The following is a 14,492-nucleotide window of genomic DNA, read 5'->3' as shown; positions in this document are numbered from 1 at the left end:
TTTGGAATAGGTCTAAAAAACCTCATTCCTCTTAGTTTTGATTTCTGTTGTTTTCTGCTACATATCTTATTTTGCCCATGGAGTCACCTCATGACCTGTTAACCCAGATTGCTTTTGAGGAAATTCAGTTAAAGAAAATTCAATATAGAGTCTATTTTTTCCAGTAGCCTCACGCTCTACCTACAACGGTTATAAAAGGATTTTGTTCATCTACTTGCACAAATTGTCAGTAACTTTCAAATTACACTGAAAGAACCCACTGAAATTTTATGCTGAAAAATCTTTATGAGTGGTGATTTTTATTATTATTTTATGAAAATCTGATTCTATCAGATTTTTTTTTAAATTCCAACAGCCTCTGACTTAAGAAAAGCTAAACATTCTCATGGGAGAAGCATATTGTACCATGCCTCAATAATCATCAAAGTAATTAGGTCACCCAAATCCGAGACTGAAATCTGAGACCGAGACTGTACTTCTTAAGGAGTGATGGCTTACAAGCAGATAGGCTAGATAAACAAAATGGAAAAAAACCCCAACCCTCAAGTGACAAAATACATGGGTAACAATAGTGGTTCCTGCTGCCTCTGGAGATCTTCACACCAAGAAATGAAAGAATTTGCAGTAATTGTCCTCCTAATCATGCTATTACACACAGTGTGAAAATAGTGTATTTCAAAATCTCTCCCATCAAAATTAAAAGCTTATACTCCCTCTGAATGGATATATTAAAAAAAAAAGTCTTAGAGAAATGAGAGAAATGGACAGGAATGAATAATCTATATAGAAAGGATTTCTACACATATCACAGAAATGACTCCGTATTTTGATAAGGTAATTTTTTCCTCATTTTTAACAAGTTTTCAGGATTTTACAATGCTGATTTAAACATCTTCAGTTCTGCAGCCAGTTTCATGTGATCTGTATGAAACATATCCCACTGGTGATATGAATTACATGCTTCCTCTTTCCAATACACACTGCTTCAGTTCAAAGTGCAGCAGCTTGTACTTTTCCATATAGTGTTTTTGGTTTGGTCCCCTGTGTCAGGCAGTATTGTAACAGTTAAATGAAATATTGCTAATATTACACTAAAAACATTTCCTGCTCTCTCGAATGTGCAAGTCCTATAGAAGTGAAACGCTGAAATATTGATCACTCAATAGGAGGCCAAACAATCAGACATTAGCAATTTTCGCAGAATATTTGTTTTTAGTCCAGGAGCATGGACAGAATGAAATTGCATTGGCAAGCCCAAAAACTTGCCAAAAACTTTCAATCCCTCTCCCAGTGCAGTTCCATGAGATTCAAAACACCACAAACAACTTCTGACCTCTCTGAGCAATGATCACCTCCAAACATGTTATTCTGCAAACTGGAAAACTATACAAAGAAAACTAAACTAAAGAAAGCTGGTATTTAAAAAAAAATAAATACATATATATATATATAAAAAACCCAAAAAGAAAAAAAAAACAACAAACCAAAAACACCCCAAAATCAAAACAGACAAACAAACAAAGCAAAGCAAACCATGCATTCATTATCCACTTAAATATCTTTTCTGTAATATTTTGTTTTTGAAAAAGAGAGAAGAGTAGCTGGAGATTTAAAAAAAAAATAAGTTCCTAAAGGGTTGAGGTACAACAACCTATTGTTCAGTGAGGGATATACTCAGAGAGGTTTCATGGAAATTCCTCACATTATTCCTATTGGCAGCGAGCAGAACTTGTGTTGCAGGGCTACTGGGCTTGGGTTTATGGGATTCCTACAGAACACCGAAGCAATGTCTGAAGCAAGAATAGAGAAACAACCCTAGAGTACACAGAAATGAAACTAAAGAGAATTACAAGCAGATTTTAAGAGCAAGACATCAAGAAGAAGACAGGGAGGCTGAAAAAATGGAAGTAGAAAAACCCTTCAAAAGATTCATTCAGAATTGTCATCTCCAAAGGCAAATATTCTCACTGCCTCGCTTCATTGACAATGACATTTCCACGGGGCCTGGAATCTGATCTGGCGTATATAATTTACAGCAGTTTATAAAATTTATTTACTGTAACAGCACACCAACAGTGATAAACTATGGATTTTAGATGAGTTTTTTACAATTCCACAGAAGTCAATAAAGTCGTGGCAGCAGAAAACTTGGCATTACATTCACATAAAATATTTTATCTTAAAGAACAATAGAAACTCTAATCAAATTGAGCCCCTTTATATTGTTACAAACTGCAGTTAATCTGCTCAGACTGAAAAGCCATATGGATTTTTGACTGAATGGCATGTCATTAAGTTTCTCAGTTGTTTACATGTAATGCAACATGACAGGCATTTGTATGGAGTTGAGAGAAAATGAGCAATTTGACATTAACTGGAATCCTGTCTCTGGCTGTTTGCAGTCTGCAGTGGATTGTCAGGGCTGATCATGTGCATAAGTGTAGGATTTGTAGGAGGATTTCTGATACTGAATTATTCTTTGAGGAATACTTGGTGAAAACACTGTGGTTTTGGGTATTCAAGCCTAGGGAGGAAGTGAACATTAACATCACCATATTCTAGCAAGAATAAATAATAAATCTACAAAAAGGAAACATTTGATTTATATTAAACAGGACAGGTAAAAAGCAATATAATTTGTACCTTATATGTGAAGCATGGAAGTTACCTCCCCCAGTCCTTTTCCCATGGAAAGGTGAGACACATGATGGAGACCTGCAGAATGTCTGGGCAGAAATGAGCAGCTGGGCACCACAGGGACTGAGTCTGGATCACAGGAGATGCTGTGCAGAAAGATTAAGATTTGCAAGTACAGAAAAGTATCTGCCACCTCCCTTGTACAGTGACTAGTTGGTGTTAGCTGGGATGTAGAGTCAAGGTGAGTGTAGGCTCTGGTCTCTGTGCTTAGGCCAAGGCTGTAGGCAGAGTTACCCTATTTAGTAAAGTTCTTTCTGTTGTGCAAGGTTTTTTAGCACCTTAACCTAGCTAGTTAGTTAGAAAGCAAGAGGAGACGAAAGTCTATCTCCAAAAAGAATGAGATTGAAAACACAAACCTGGCAAGTTCAGAAAACAAGAAGCAATTAAAAAGAGCCAAGTATTTATCTGTGTGTTTTAAACTTCATGCTTGGAAACATTCAAGACGGCCTTCTGAACTGGGGCAGAATTAGAAGTTTGAATGTCTGACACATGTTTTGGGTCAAAAATGAATGATAGTCTTGTTTGCTAATTTAGAACCACAAATAAATAGCATCAGGGAACAGAGGATAGGTAATCAACATTTGCTGTCACTTTACAATGTTTTGAACCGAGTACCTGAAATATTGAGAACCCCATAATCATTAGGCTTTTTCAAAATCTTAATTTAAAACTTTTTCTGTCACAGAAGAATAATTTTTCTTCAGAGATGAACCTCCTCATCCTCTGGGAAAGTGCATTTGATGACAGGAAAGGAGGAAAATTCATCAGACTAATCAAGACGGCAATTGGAAAACCTGACTTCATTCTAAAAAAATTAATATGTTCATGGAAAACCAGCTTCAAGTCAGGGCTTCAAATGAATCAATTTTGAAAGAGGAAGAAATTACATTACTGGCGTTAAAAAAACAAGTCTTGAGACACATGTCATAATTTCTTCCACTGGCAAAGAGATGATGCTGAGCAGTGGTGAGAGCAGTCACCCTTGGCGGGTCCCACTCCCCTGGAAAGTTTTGTGACTGTTCTCAAGCACAGAAGGATGTTGTGGTATCTCTGCCCACTCCAGCATCTCAGCTGCCTTTTACACAGGTGCCATACTGCCTAAATTGCTGGTGGCCCGTGTCCAGTAGCTTTGCTGTGAGACTGGACCAGCCATCAGCACACTCAGGGATTTGCTCAAGACACAAGCACTGCCTGCCTTCATCTGAGAACCCTCCTGGCACAGAGGCTGAAGAGTGACGTTTATTTCCTTTCATTGGTTGTTTCTGAAGAACTGGATTAGCTACTGGATTTTTTCATGGATCTCTTTTATTTAGACATAGCAGCTTTTACTCAGCATCCTCAGCAAATGGACTTCAAAGCACACAGTCAACTTCCATGGGAGATAGATACCCTCATAAAGAAAAAATACAGAAATCTAAGAGGGAACCACAGAAAAAACAAACCACAAAGCAAAAATTCTGTTCATCTCTAAACTAGTTGTCCCTCAATTAGGTAATTACAGTAATTTCACGATTAAAAGCCTCCCTGATTATAAGCCGCATTTCCGGGGTGTCAGCAACGTTGATGTCTTTGTCAATACACAAGCCGCACCCAATTATTAGCCGCACTTTTGTTCGCGGCAAACTTTCACAAAATCGTCATTTAGTAACAGAATCGCGGGATCGCCGGGGCTTACTGGCAGGTGCCGACCTTGGAAATATTATTTCCAAGTGAAAAAAGACACAGACAATAGCTGCGGCAGCGTACCCTGCAAGTTTTATTTACAAGCCGAAAAAGACACGAACAAAAGTGTGGTCATTTTGCGAGCATTCCCAACGGATCCGCATTGCCTTTAAACAGCCGCTCAGCCGCGCGGGCAGGCAGCCGAGCTCCGAGTGGAGCCGCTCCTCCGTGCCGGCACAGCCACCCTGCTCATCCACATGAGCATGGCCTGGCCCGGCCCGGCCCGGCCCCTCCCCTCATCCCCGCCAGCCCAGCCACCCCCGCATCCGTGCCAGCCCAGCCCCCCCGCTCATCCGCGCGAGCATGGCCAGCTGTGCAGCCGCACAAGGACAGCCAGCCACACAAGACTGAAAACACTTTTAAAAGTACAAAGAAATATCACACACTTTTATCAAACTGCCGAGGTAACTCACCGAGGTAACTCACCCCGATAACAACCCTCACCTCTCAGTAAGGCCGTCATCCACAGGCAGGCAATAAGCTGTTCTCTGATTGGTTCATCGTCAGAACAATGGGAAACCATGGATTTCAAACTACTTTTGCTCGGGACAGGACCAGCACGGTACCAGGTAAGAGCAGATATCACATTTTTGTTAATATATTAGCCGCCCCGGATTACTAGCCGCACTTCCGGGTTTCCACCAAAACTTTGGTCAAAATGGTGCGGCTTGTAATCGTGAAATTACTGTAGATCTGCAAGAGATTGAAAAGGCCTCTACAAAGACAGTGTAATAACTTTTCACGATGTCGGAGATTATAAAGAAGACAGCTTCATTAAAGACAGTGGAAAATTATTAATAAAAGAGATGATTTATGCTCTACTCCTGTTTCTCTAGCTTATTCTTGCTGTTCAACTGATATGAGTTACAACAGTTGGATCTGTAAGTATAAATATTGCATTTCTAGCTTTCATGCCCACTTTGAAGACTGAGTCCAGTAAGTGTGGACCAGTGAATTTATAAGGGATATCCAGGTTAGACTGTAAAGAAAAAATTATGAGACTCTAAATCTCTAGCAAGCATCTGCATCTGTTCTATTTACTCAGGTAACACAAGAGAAGCCACACTACTAAAACACATCATAAATGAATTACTAAATTAGGTCATTCAGCCCCTGCATTAAGACTGGTAGCAATTGTATATTGGTTTATTTTATTAATGTAGGCGGTTACTTCTCTAATGGGACTCAGATGAGGATGTTCTTACCAGTATTGGGAAAAATAATATTTCTTAGTTCTTACTGTCTCCTCCCTTTTTACTATGTATCTAAAATGACTTAAATCCAATGGCTTCAGAAAATGTAACCTCTAAAATAGTGCTTTCCTGAAAACAAATTAAACCCCAACAAAACAAAACAAAACAACCCCCCCGACAAACTAAAACCACTTGGATTGTACAAAATAACGTGAGAAAACTTCTTGCTAAATAGCACCTCTGGCAAATACAATAATGGAAGGAAACAGAGTACACTGAATGAAATTTACCCCATGTTAATTATGTTGCTTTTTTCCCTTAGGAAAGACTGTTGGGTATATGGCAGAATACAAACTGCTGAAAATTAAAATGTGCTGCAGAACTGAAATCTTGTTAGTCTCTGCTTAATGTTTAGCCTTTCACTTGTGAGCTGGGAAGATATGGCAGTTCATGTAGGAAATACCACATCTCTGCCAGGCTTTGCATGATGGGAGTGATCAAACTGCATGCAGGGCACAAACAGGCACTTACGATGAGACAAGGAAATGTTTTTGGGGCACAAACATAGAGGCAGCTGCTGCAGCAATCTGAGGTACTACTGTTGGTTCCTCCAGCCACCTTTCTATGCTATGGAAATGCAAATGAAAACAAATCTCCATGAAATTCTGCATTTTGAATATAACTGAAACAGGGATTTTTGACCAAATTAAACTTCTGCTCTTTTGCGAGTGGCACTTATCTAGCTAGATAATGAGAAGTCATCTTGTTCTTCAGTTATAAAAAGCTGCTGTGGGTACATAATATAGTTAACAAAACACATGCTTAACTAAGCTTAATTTCAGAAGTTGTCAGTCTCAGTTTTGAAATGCTGTGTGACATACCAGAGTCCTAGTCATACCATAGTATGAATTATGGGCAATGCTGGCCATGTTCCCACAAAAATAAGTTAAAATATCAGAGCTGCTCCTTGAATTTTGCTTTTCAGCAGAAAATATTGATGTAAATAGCAATCTGTCAACTTACCACTGCAATGTAGAGCATTACCATTGTGATGAAGTACCAACAGACATCTTTGTCCCCAGAACATCCCTCAAGAGCAGGGTGTAGCCCAGAGCATTTGCTTTGATCCATCCCACTGCCATTTTGCTTGACTCTTTTTCCCTGCCTACCAAGTTTCAGATGAGGAACTGGAGGCTTTGAAAATTTGGCCCAAAAAATACCTTTGCCTTTTCACAGGAACTAAGCTCTTTGCCTTGGTGTAAAGCATCATGAAAAGTTCAAAGGGATCATCTGACAGTGCTGGATAGGATAAATACCAGTATTTATTAGTGATATGAGTCAGCAAATAATTTCTTGCCTTGCAGATTCAGAAAGTTTGTAGCTGTCAGGTTCTCCACAGAATTTGACATTCTGTCATGAAATACACTGAATTCATGAGTGACTCCAACCTAATCATGAGTCAGACACTCACGCTGCTCCATCCTCAAGCATGATACCCAAGGTCCTTCTATTGCCAGTTGTAGGATCTGACCCAGAATCTCAGAATAATGCAGGCTGGAAGGGACCTCCATAGGGTTATTTGGGAAAACTATTTGTTCAGAGTAAGGCCTGCTGAGGTCACATTTGTTCAGGGCTTCATCCAGTCAACATCTGGTTATCTCTGAGGTGGGAGATCCTGCAGACTCTCCTGTCATCAATTCTAGTGCTACATCACCCTTCCAGTGAAAAAAAAATCCTAATAACACATGAGAATTTCCAAACACATTGTGTTTGATGTCTCTTGTCCTGTGCTATCACTGTCTTCCCTCTTAGAAGAACTTGGATTCAACTTTATACTCACGCTATTTTCTCTAGCTGCTACCAGGTCTCCTGACAGTCTTCATTCTCAGACAAAAACCTTTCCCTCCAAAACATTCAGTGAAGATAACCAGGTTCATCCCTACCACCATCCTCACTCATGATTAGCAGTTCTCCTTCATCCTTCTTTGGAGCCACTCCATTGCCTAGACTAGTGAATGAGTTCAATGCTGAAACAGAGCCAGCCCTTGTCTTCTTTTAAAGAAGTCAGAGAGTCAGCAGTACTCAGAGAGTCAGCAGAAAGGCAAGCCTTCTGAAACAAATGCACACAGTCAGTCCTTCAGGTAGCAAGATCCAAAATTCCTCAAGCCAGAAGACTCAGGTCAAAGTTGATTAAGCCTTCAGCAGAAGAGGACATACTGTTTTCTTGGTATTTTCTCCTCCAGGTGTTTAAAATTCACTCTTTTCTCTCTTGTGGGTCCTTTTCCTCAGCCTGTGCTTCTAGGCAGCTCCTGCATGTGGAAATAATTTCTGCAATGCCAATATTCATTTTTTGAGTCTGCCCCAGTTCAAGACAAAAAAACATGGCTCTATTCAATTCCGAAAGGTTATTCTGCACCACATTAGACCAATACAAATACTCTCAAGTTTTCTTGTCTTTCAGCGTAATATGGGGCTCTTATCATTTCCTCCCCTTATAAAAAACATGTATAAGTGCTGGGAAAGAAAAGCAAGCCCAGCAGTATGAAAGAACTACAAAACATCCTCATATTCTGTGTATTGACAGTCGGGTCATGGTCAGGTTTTGATGTACACAGCAGGGAATTGATATGTATCATAAAAATTTATCTATGGTGAAGTCAGAAGGATCAAATTTTTATGTCCTAAAGCAAAAAGTTACTGCAGTAATCTACTCCGAGATAAGAGTGTCATGTCTAACAGTTCAGGCCTAGTAGAGACATCAATATACTCTGAGATAAGCAATAGCTACCCAAAGGGCTGGTACTAGTCACTGTACTACACGTTTACTTTGTATCTCTGAGCCACTAAGATTGTGTTCACTTACTTTATTACATTTTACATAGTGATTTCATATTTAAAAAAAAAAATTCAAGAGCTGAAAGGATAATTTTCCATTCTCTCATTTTTAGAACTAGCCTAACTAGTATTTTGGTCCAAGAATGGTAGAGCCTTTTAATTTCCTATCCTGTCATTAGAAAAATTTGAAAAAAAAATTTGCCATTTCTAGCAGCCAGGAATTAATGACAGTAATCAACCAGCTTATTATTATCAATGGAAATAACAATTTTGACTATAAGTCAAAGTATGCATGACAGTCATGAGGATGCTTCCATGCAGTAAAAGTTCTGGAAAGCATTTAGGTGGCTTAGGGAATTTTCCATATGGCTCTGGGAAGCAGATATTAAGGAAACTCTGCAACCTTTTGAAAGAATATTGCATGTTCTCCTTTCTCCTCAGAGTTCCAGGTTTCATGATTACAGCCTCAACTCACCCCAAATAATAAGGGAATCACATGCCACTCTACACTGACATCAAGAACCCATTTCACAGTTTTTGGCTGGTGGTTGGATGGAGGTAGAAGGGTAAAGGAAGGTTCATACAGCATTGCAGAAATGTAGTCTGAAGTTCCTCCCACTGCAGCAAAGCCCAAGACCATTTATGTGCTTTGCTGAATTCTGTGAGTTTAGAATCTTTAGGAAAGTACATGGAAACCCACAGGACCCAGAACATCCACTCACCAAAATTAACCACTGCAAAGCTCACAAAGAATTGGGGCTCCCAGGCTCTGTCTAGGCTCTGCCTGCTAGAGTCTATCCAAGGGTGTTTTGAAGTTGAAAATCTCCAGCATCTGAAGTCCAGGTTTCCTCCACCTCAGTTTAAACTGACTATAAATGCAGTCTGCTCTTGACTAGGTCAGAGCCTTCTGGAAAATCCCAAGATCCTTACAAGGCAGGATCCACATAATGCTTTCTGGTCCTAGAAGATCAGGAGGCTGGTGGAAAACTGCACAAAGTATCAGGACATCATAATGCCCCAGGGAAGCCTTCAGGTAGTAGTGTGAGCAAACTGTTGAGTCCCGAATCTGCAAGAAGCACAAAACCCAGACAGACTTGAGATAATCTCCTCCACCTCCATTTTCCGATCAGGTAGATTTCTTCTTCCCATTTCTCCCACTGGCTTCTAACTGTTTCAGCAATTAGAGACCTTCTACTTGTCAATGTCCTTGTATTCTTTTTGTGTGTATGCTCTTTACTTAATTAGGTCTGCTGCAGGGAGATTAGACGAAGTAAGCCACTGTGGTCCCTTCCAACCTTACCCATTCCATGATTCTTCCCCACATATGATATACCTCTAATATTCTCTTGGAGAGCATCTGACCTTGACTTAGGCAGCTAATCCCAATCTTCTCACTCTGCTGTAGGCAGAGTAGAAATTCCCTTTTTCCTCTGGTTTGCTTAATCCCTGATATTGATTCTGGCTTTGGCTGCTGCCCTCCACAGTGGAGGCATCCCTCCAGGAAAAGAGATTCAGTGTCAGCAAAGGCCAACATTTTCCTATCCACCAGCCCCATTAGGTTGAGATCCTCCCTTCCCTGGGAAGAACTGTTTCTTCTTGGATTCTTCCTACTTGCCTAAATAGAACACACATCACCAACTGTTGCTTATTCAGAGAAAATTGCTATCATTCCTTTAATATGAAACAGATCAATATAGCAAAGACTTGGAGCAATTGAATTAGAAATTAATAGGAAAAAAACCAGAAGATGGAGAGAAGAAAAAATCCCACCCAAATCACAAATGAAACAACCCCTGCCCTCAATCTTATGCTTAAGCCAAGAAATATATTAAAATTTGGTTTTAAGTTGTAAGTATTGGCAAGCAAAGTCAATCCTAGAGCAATCACAGAGGAATAAAATAGCAGCCATAAAAACCAGGCTGGATACTGTGAGATAAACTCCTTCACATCCATTTACACGATTAATAACTACCAGAATAACTGCAATTTATTTAGAAGTTGAAATCAAATCATAAATCAGTCCTCAGCCACATGTTAAACAAAAAATACTAATTTTAAAACATGATTGCTGAGTGCGACATTAGTAATTGTAAATTAGTAATTGCATGTTGCAAGTACAGATGCTTATCCCTTTGGTTTGTTCACAGTTCTGCATGCGTATTTTGCGCTACCATTTGGTCCCCAGAGGTATCACATTCCATGTTACTTATTCCCAGGGTAGTGTATTACAGCCTGCTCATTTCCATGAACCTACTTGGCATGTTTGACAATGGACTTGTGCTGTATCATTTGCCCAGGGGTCACATATATGGCTAGCAGTCCTTCTTGGAGTCTAAACAGAGACTTTTCCAGGCTGCAGCAGTGAGGTTTTGTGCTGATAGAACAACTTCTAAATACCATTGGCAATTACAATGACAAAGCAAAACACATGGCTCCTGTTCACAGGGCATTAGTATGTGTGGCTGTAAACTCAATCTTCACTAAAGGTTTTACTTACTATTTCATGCTTACAGTTTGTTCCAGAAGAGAGGGAATGTGTTGCATCCAAGACAGACATGCAGTTGCTTACTGTCTGTGACGGTTTGCTGCTCTGGAATAGATGCGGTGAGGACGAGGCAAGAGGTCATGCCTGTTTCCCTCTCTGGTTGCTCATGGCAGGTATTGCATATGGACTTTTTCTTCATCTCTTGTAACTTAGTTTAGACCTTGGATGTGACTCAAGAAACTGATCCAGAAATTAACTCTGTTATATTCACCCTGAGAGAAAAAGCAACTGCTTCCTCCCCTCTTATCCATTGCAACCTTCATGCAGAGTAAGATTGAGGTTTAGTGGAATTCTTGTATCCCTGCATTTGAGGTAATTGCTCTTCAAAAAGAGAAGTCCCATAACACATGCAATATTCATGCACCATGGGGGATTTTCTTCAGCTTCACTGAGCTTTGGATTAAGCTTCATATAATTTGAAACTTTCCACAGTCTCAGACCTCATTGCTTTTGGCCTTTCTACAAGCCTGCAAGGGACCCAGAAGCATACACACACCACACATCTCTCCCTCCCCACCTCAGCAGGATTTCACTTAGCTCCATCTCCATCTTAATTCACCAGTTGACCAAATGATATTTTGAGTGAGGCCAATTCCACATTTGCTCATCAATACTGCATTTCACATCTCAGCCCTAGAGATTTCTATATTTATCTTGTCTGGGATTACAGGGAGGACATAAGGAGACTGTAAGTAGCTTGCACCATTCTCCTTGACTTATCAAAGGATTCTGGTATGGAAACAGTGCTGGCTGTTTGTAAATGAATTTGCAAAACAAACATAAATACAGACAGACACACCAAGTTCCCATACAGTATAACAAAACATACATGATATGATATATGGCTGAAAAATATTTTGATTACATTTCTTTGCATCTCATGTAATAAGATTCCTGTCCATGGCAAAGCAGGAAGTATCCTTCTACAGGATTTCCCTGAAGAAAATACGAAGGTACATCTTCTGTGCACATCTACTATGAGTAACACTTCATGCATGCCATACAATTATCTCCATTTCAGGTGAAATCTATGGGACACTGCTGAGGGCTTGAAAGATTTAATTCTACCTCCATTTCCTTTGGGATAATTCTGGATTATGCTATCTAGTGACTTTGCCTTTATGATTCAATTTTTAAGCACTTACTTGGACAGCTATCAAGTATCCTTTAGGACTCCCACAGACAGAGAAGCAGACTCACTGTAACCATATGGGGCCAGAACTATGATTAACTTTCAAGTCAATGTGCCTGTAGGAAAGAACTGTATGTTAGACATGTTTCTTCCACTTCAACCAGAAAAACAAAACAACGTTTAAAAGTGGCCTCTGGATTTGGATGCCCAGCATAAGACATTTTTTTCTGGCATGCAAAAATCACTGATACTTTCATAATTTTGGAAGCTGGTGGTCTGCTGTCCCTAAACCAGTTGTTTCATACACAACTCCTACTGAAATTACTCATTTGACACATGGTAATAGGGTCTAAAATCACAATCTCCTTTTGTAATGCTATGACCGGCCTTTCCTGCTGTTTTTTGCATCATTAACCTTTAGGTTTTGGTTTCATTGACTTTATCTGTCATTTCAATTTACAAGGGAATGACACCAAGATAGGCACCTCAGTTGGAGAGTTTGGGATGGGTAATTGTTCCTCATTTGCCTACGAAATTCTCTATAGCTGTTTCTGTCACTCTGTAAGGCTTTCCGGAGACCTCTAGAATGATGATCTTTATCTGAAAGCTTTCCTGATCCCAAAAGCCAACAGCTCCTTGACTCCAAAGAACCAGGATTTCTTCATTGCTTGACAGAGCATCTCCTACAGTGGCAGTCTGCATGCTTTTACCCCTGAACACCCCCACTGCTCACACCTCACTGTCATTCCTCTGGGCCTACCAATACTCTACCACCAGCACCTACATCCGCTGTAACTTTCAACAAAGCACCAAGGGCACCTCCTTCCCTACCTTCCCCCTGCCTGATTATCACATTTCATTGCCTTTCAACTTCCTGGTGCATTCTGTGAAACATAAGCTTTATATATGGATGGTGAGCAGTCTATGAATGAAAACAGACTGGTTGAAATGCAAATAATGGTTATGTAGTCACAAGCAGACCAACCCAAAGAAGACCCTTCCTAAGTGACTTCATGTGCAACTCATTGGCCTTACGTTGGGAATAGTGTCAGTGCTTTAGAAACGTGACAGAGCTTGTTTATAACATATCTATTTTTAGTCCCTGAACTAATTTCATTCTCCCTCAAACACAATTTCAGTCAGATTACTCACATGCCAACTTGGACTGGATGCAGTAGTGGGACAGAAAGGGCTGTATGGAAACAGTGTAAGGCCCACACGTTAGTTGTGAGGCTAGCAGGTGAAGACCAGGCCAGGGAGGTATGGGTATTCAGATGTCCCTGGTTCCCAGCAGCTAAGGCTGCTTGCACCTTTGCAGAAATAGTGGACTGAGGACCGGATGCTGTTATCTCAGCTTGTGTCAAAGAGGGGCAAGGGCATCTTCTAGCTTTGTCTCAAGAGTGTATGCAAGGCAGGATTTGGAAGGAATTTTGGCTCAGCACTTCCAGAATACACATGCTAGCAGGTGTCTACAGTGCAGAAAATAAGATGGTACCTTGCAGCGGGCTACTTTTGTAGGCCCAAAGTGCCAAGGAGAAGTAAATGCACTGTGACCAAGGCAGGGCTGCTTTAGCCATGCTGGTGTACAGTCATTTCACGATTACAAGCTGCACTGACTGTAAGCTGCATCTCTGGGTGTTGGCAAACATTTCGTTCTTTGTCCATAAATAAGCCGGACCTGAGTATAAGCCGCTCTGTCATTCGCAGCGAGGACCCGCGTGCAACAAAGTTGCCAAATACTAACAGAACCGTGGCAGGGCGGGGTTTACCGGCTCGGCTCGAGCTGCGCAGGCTCGGCCCGCTCGGGGCTGCCGACAGGGCCGGGTGGCCCAGCCCGGCGCTGCCGCTCGGCGGGGCCGCTCGGGGCCGGCCGCCGCCTCTGGGCTCGCTCTCCCTGGCCCAGCGCTGCCCCGTGGTGGCAGACAGGGACGGAGCCCCCCGCCTTCTCCCCGAGCCACGGCCATGGCGGCACGCGACCACCACGCGACGTCCCCCGACGCCAGCCCCACCCTCCCCACGCAGGCCCCCCCAACGCGAGCCCGCCCCCACGTAACCCCCCTTCCCAGCCAAGCCCCCCCCACACCACCGCCACGCGAACCCCCCCCCCCCCCCCACGGGAGCCCGCCCCCCGCCCACGTGAGCTCCTCCCACGCGAGTTTTTTCCACCCGAGTTATTTCCACGCGAGTTTTTTCACGCAATGCATTATGGGTAGGCGGGGCCGCAATGCATTATGAGTAGGCGGGGCCGCAATGCATTATGGGTAGGGGGCCTCCGCAATGCATTATGGGTAGGCGGGGCCGCAATGCATTATGGGTAGGGGGCCACCGCAATGCATTATGGGTAGGCGGGGCCGCAATGCATTATGGG

At 41.7% G+C, this 14,492-nt stretch overlaps 1 long non-coding RNA gene across 1 annotated transcript; it reads right to left on the bottom strand.

Moving 5' to 3' along the window:
• Positions 1–5,083: 5,083 nt before the first annotated feature.
• LOC116993304 lies at positions 5,084–11,290 on the bottom strand. Its single transcript, XR_004417266.1, has 3 exons — positions 10,945–11,290; positions 9,170–9,513; positions 5,084–7,921 (listed from the first exon to the last, which is right to left on the bottom strand). It is a non-coding gene; the product is annotated as an uncharacterized LOC116993304 (long non-coding RNA).
• Positions 11,291–14,492: the final 3,202 nt, after the last annotated feature.

The sequence above is a fragment of the Catharus ustulatus genome, chromosome 3 (genome assembly GCF_009819885.2).
Source record: "Catharus ustulatus isolate bCatUst1 chromosome 3, bCatUst1.pri.v2, whole genome shotgun sequence".
Lineage (NCBI taxonomy): Eukaryota > Metazoa > Chordata > Aves > Passeriformes > Turdidae > Catharus > Catharus ustulatus.
The sequence above is the reverse complement of the archived record's forward strand: the minus strand, read 5'-3'. Positions and strand labels throughout refer to the sequence as shown.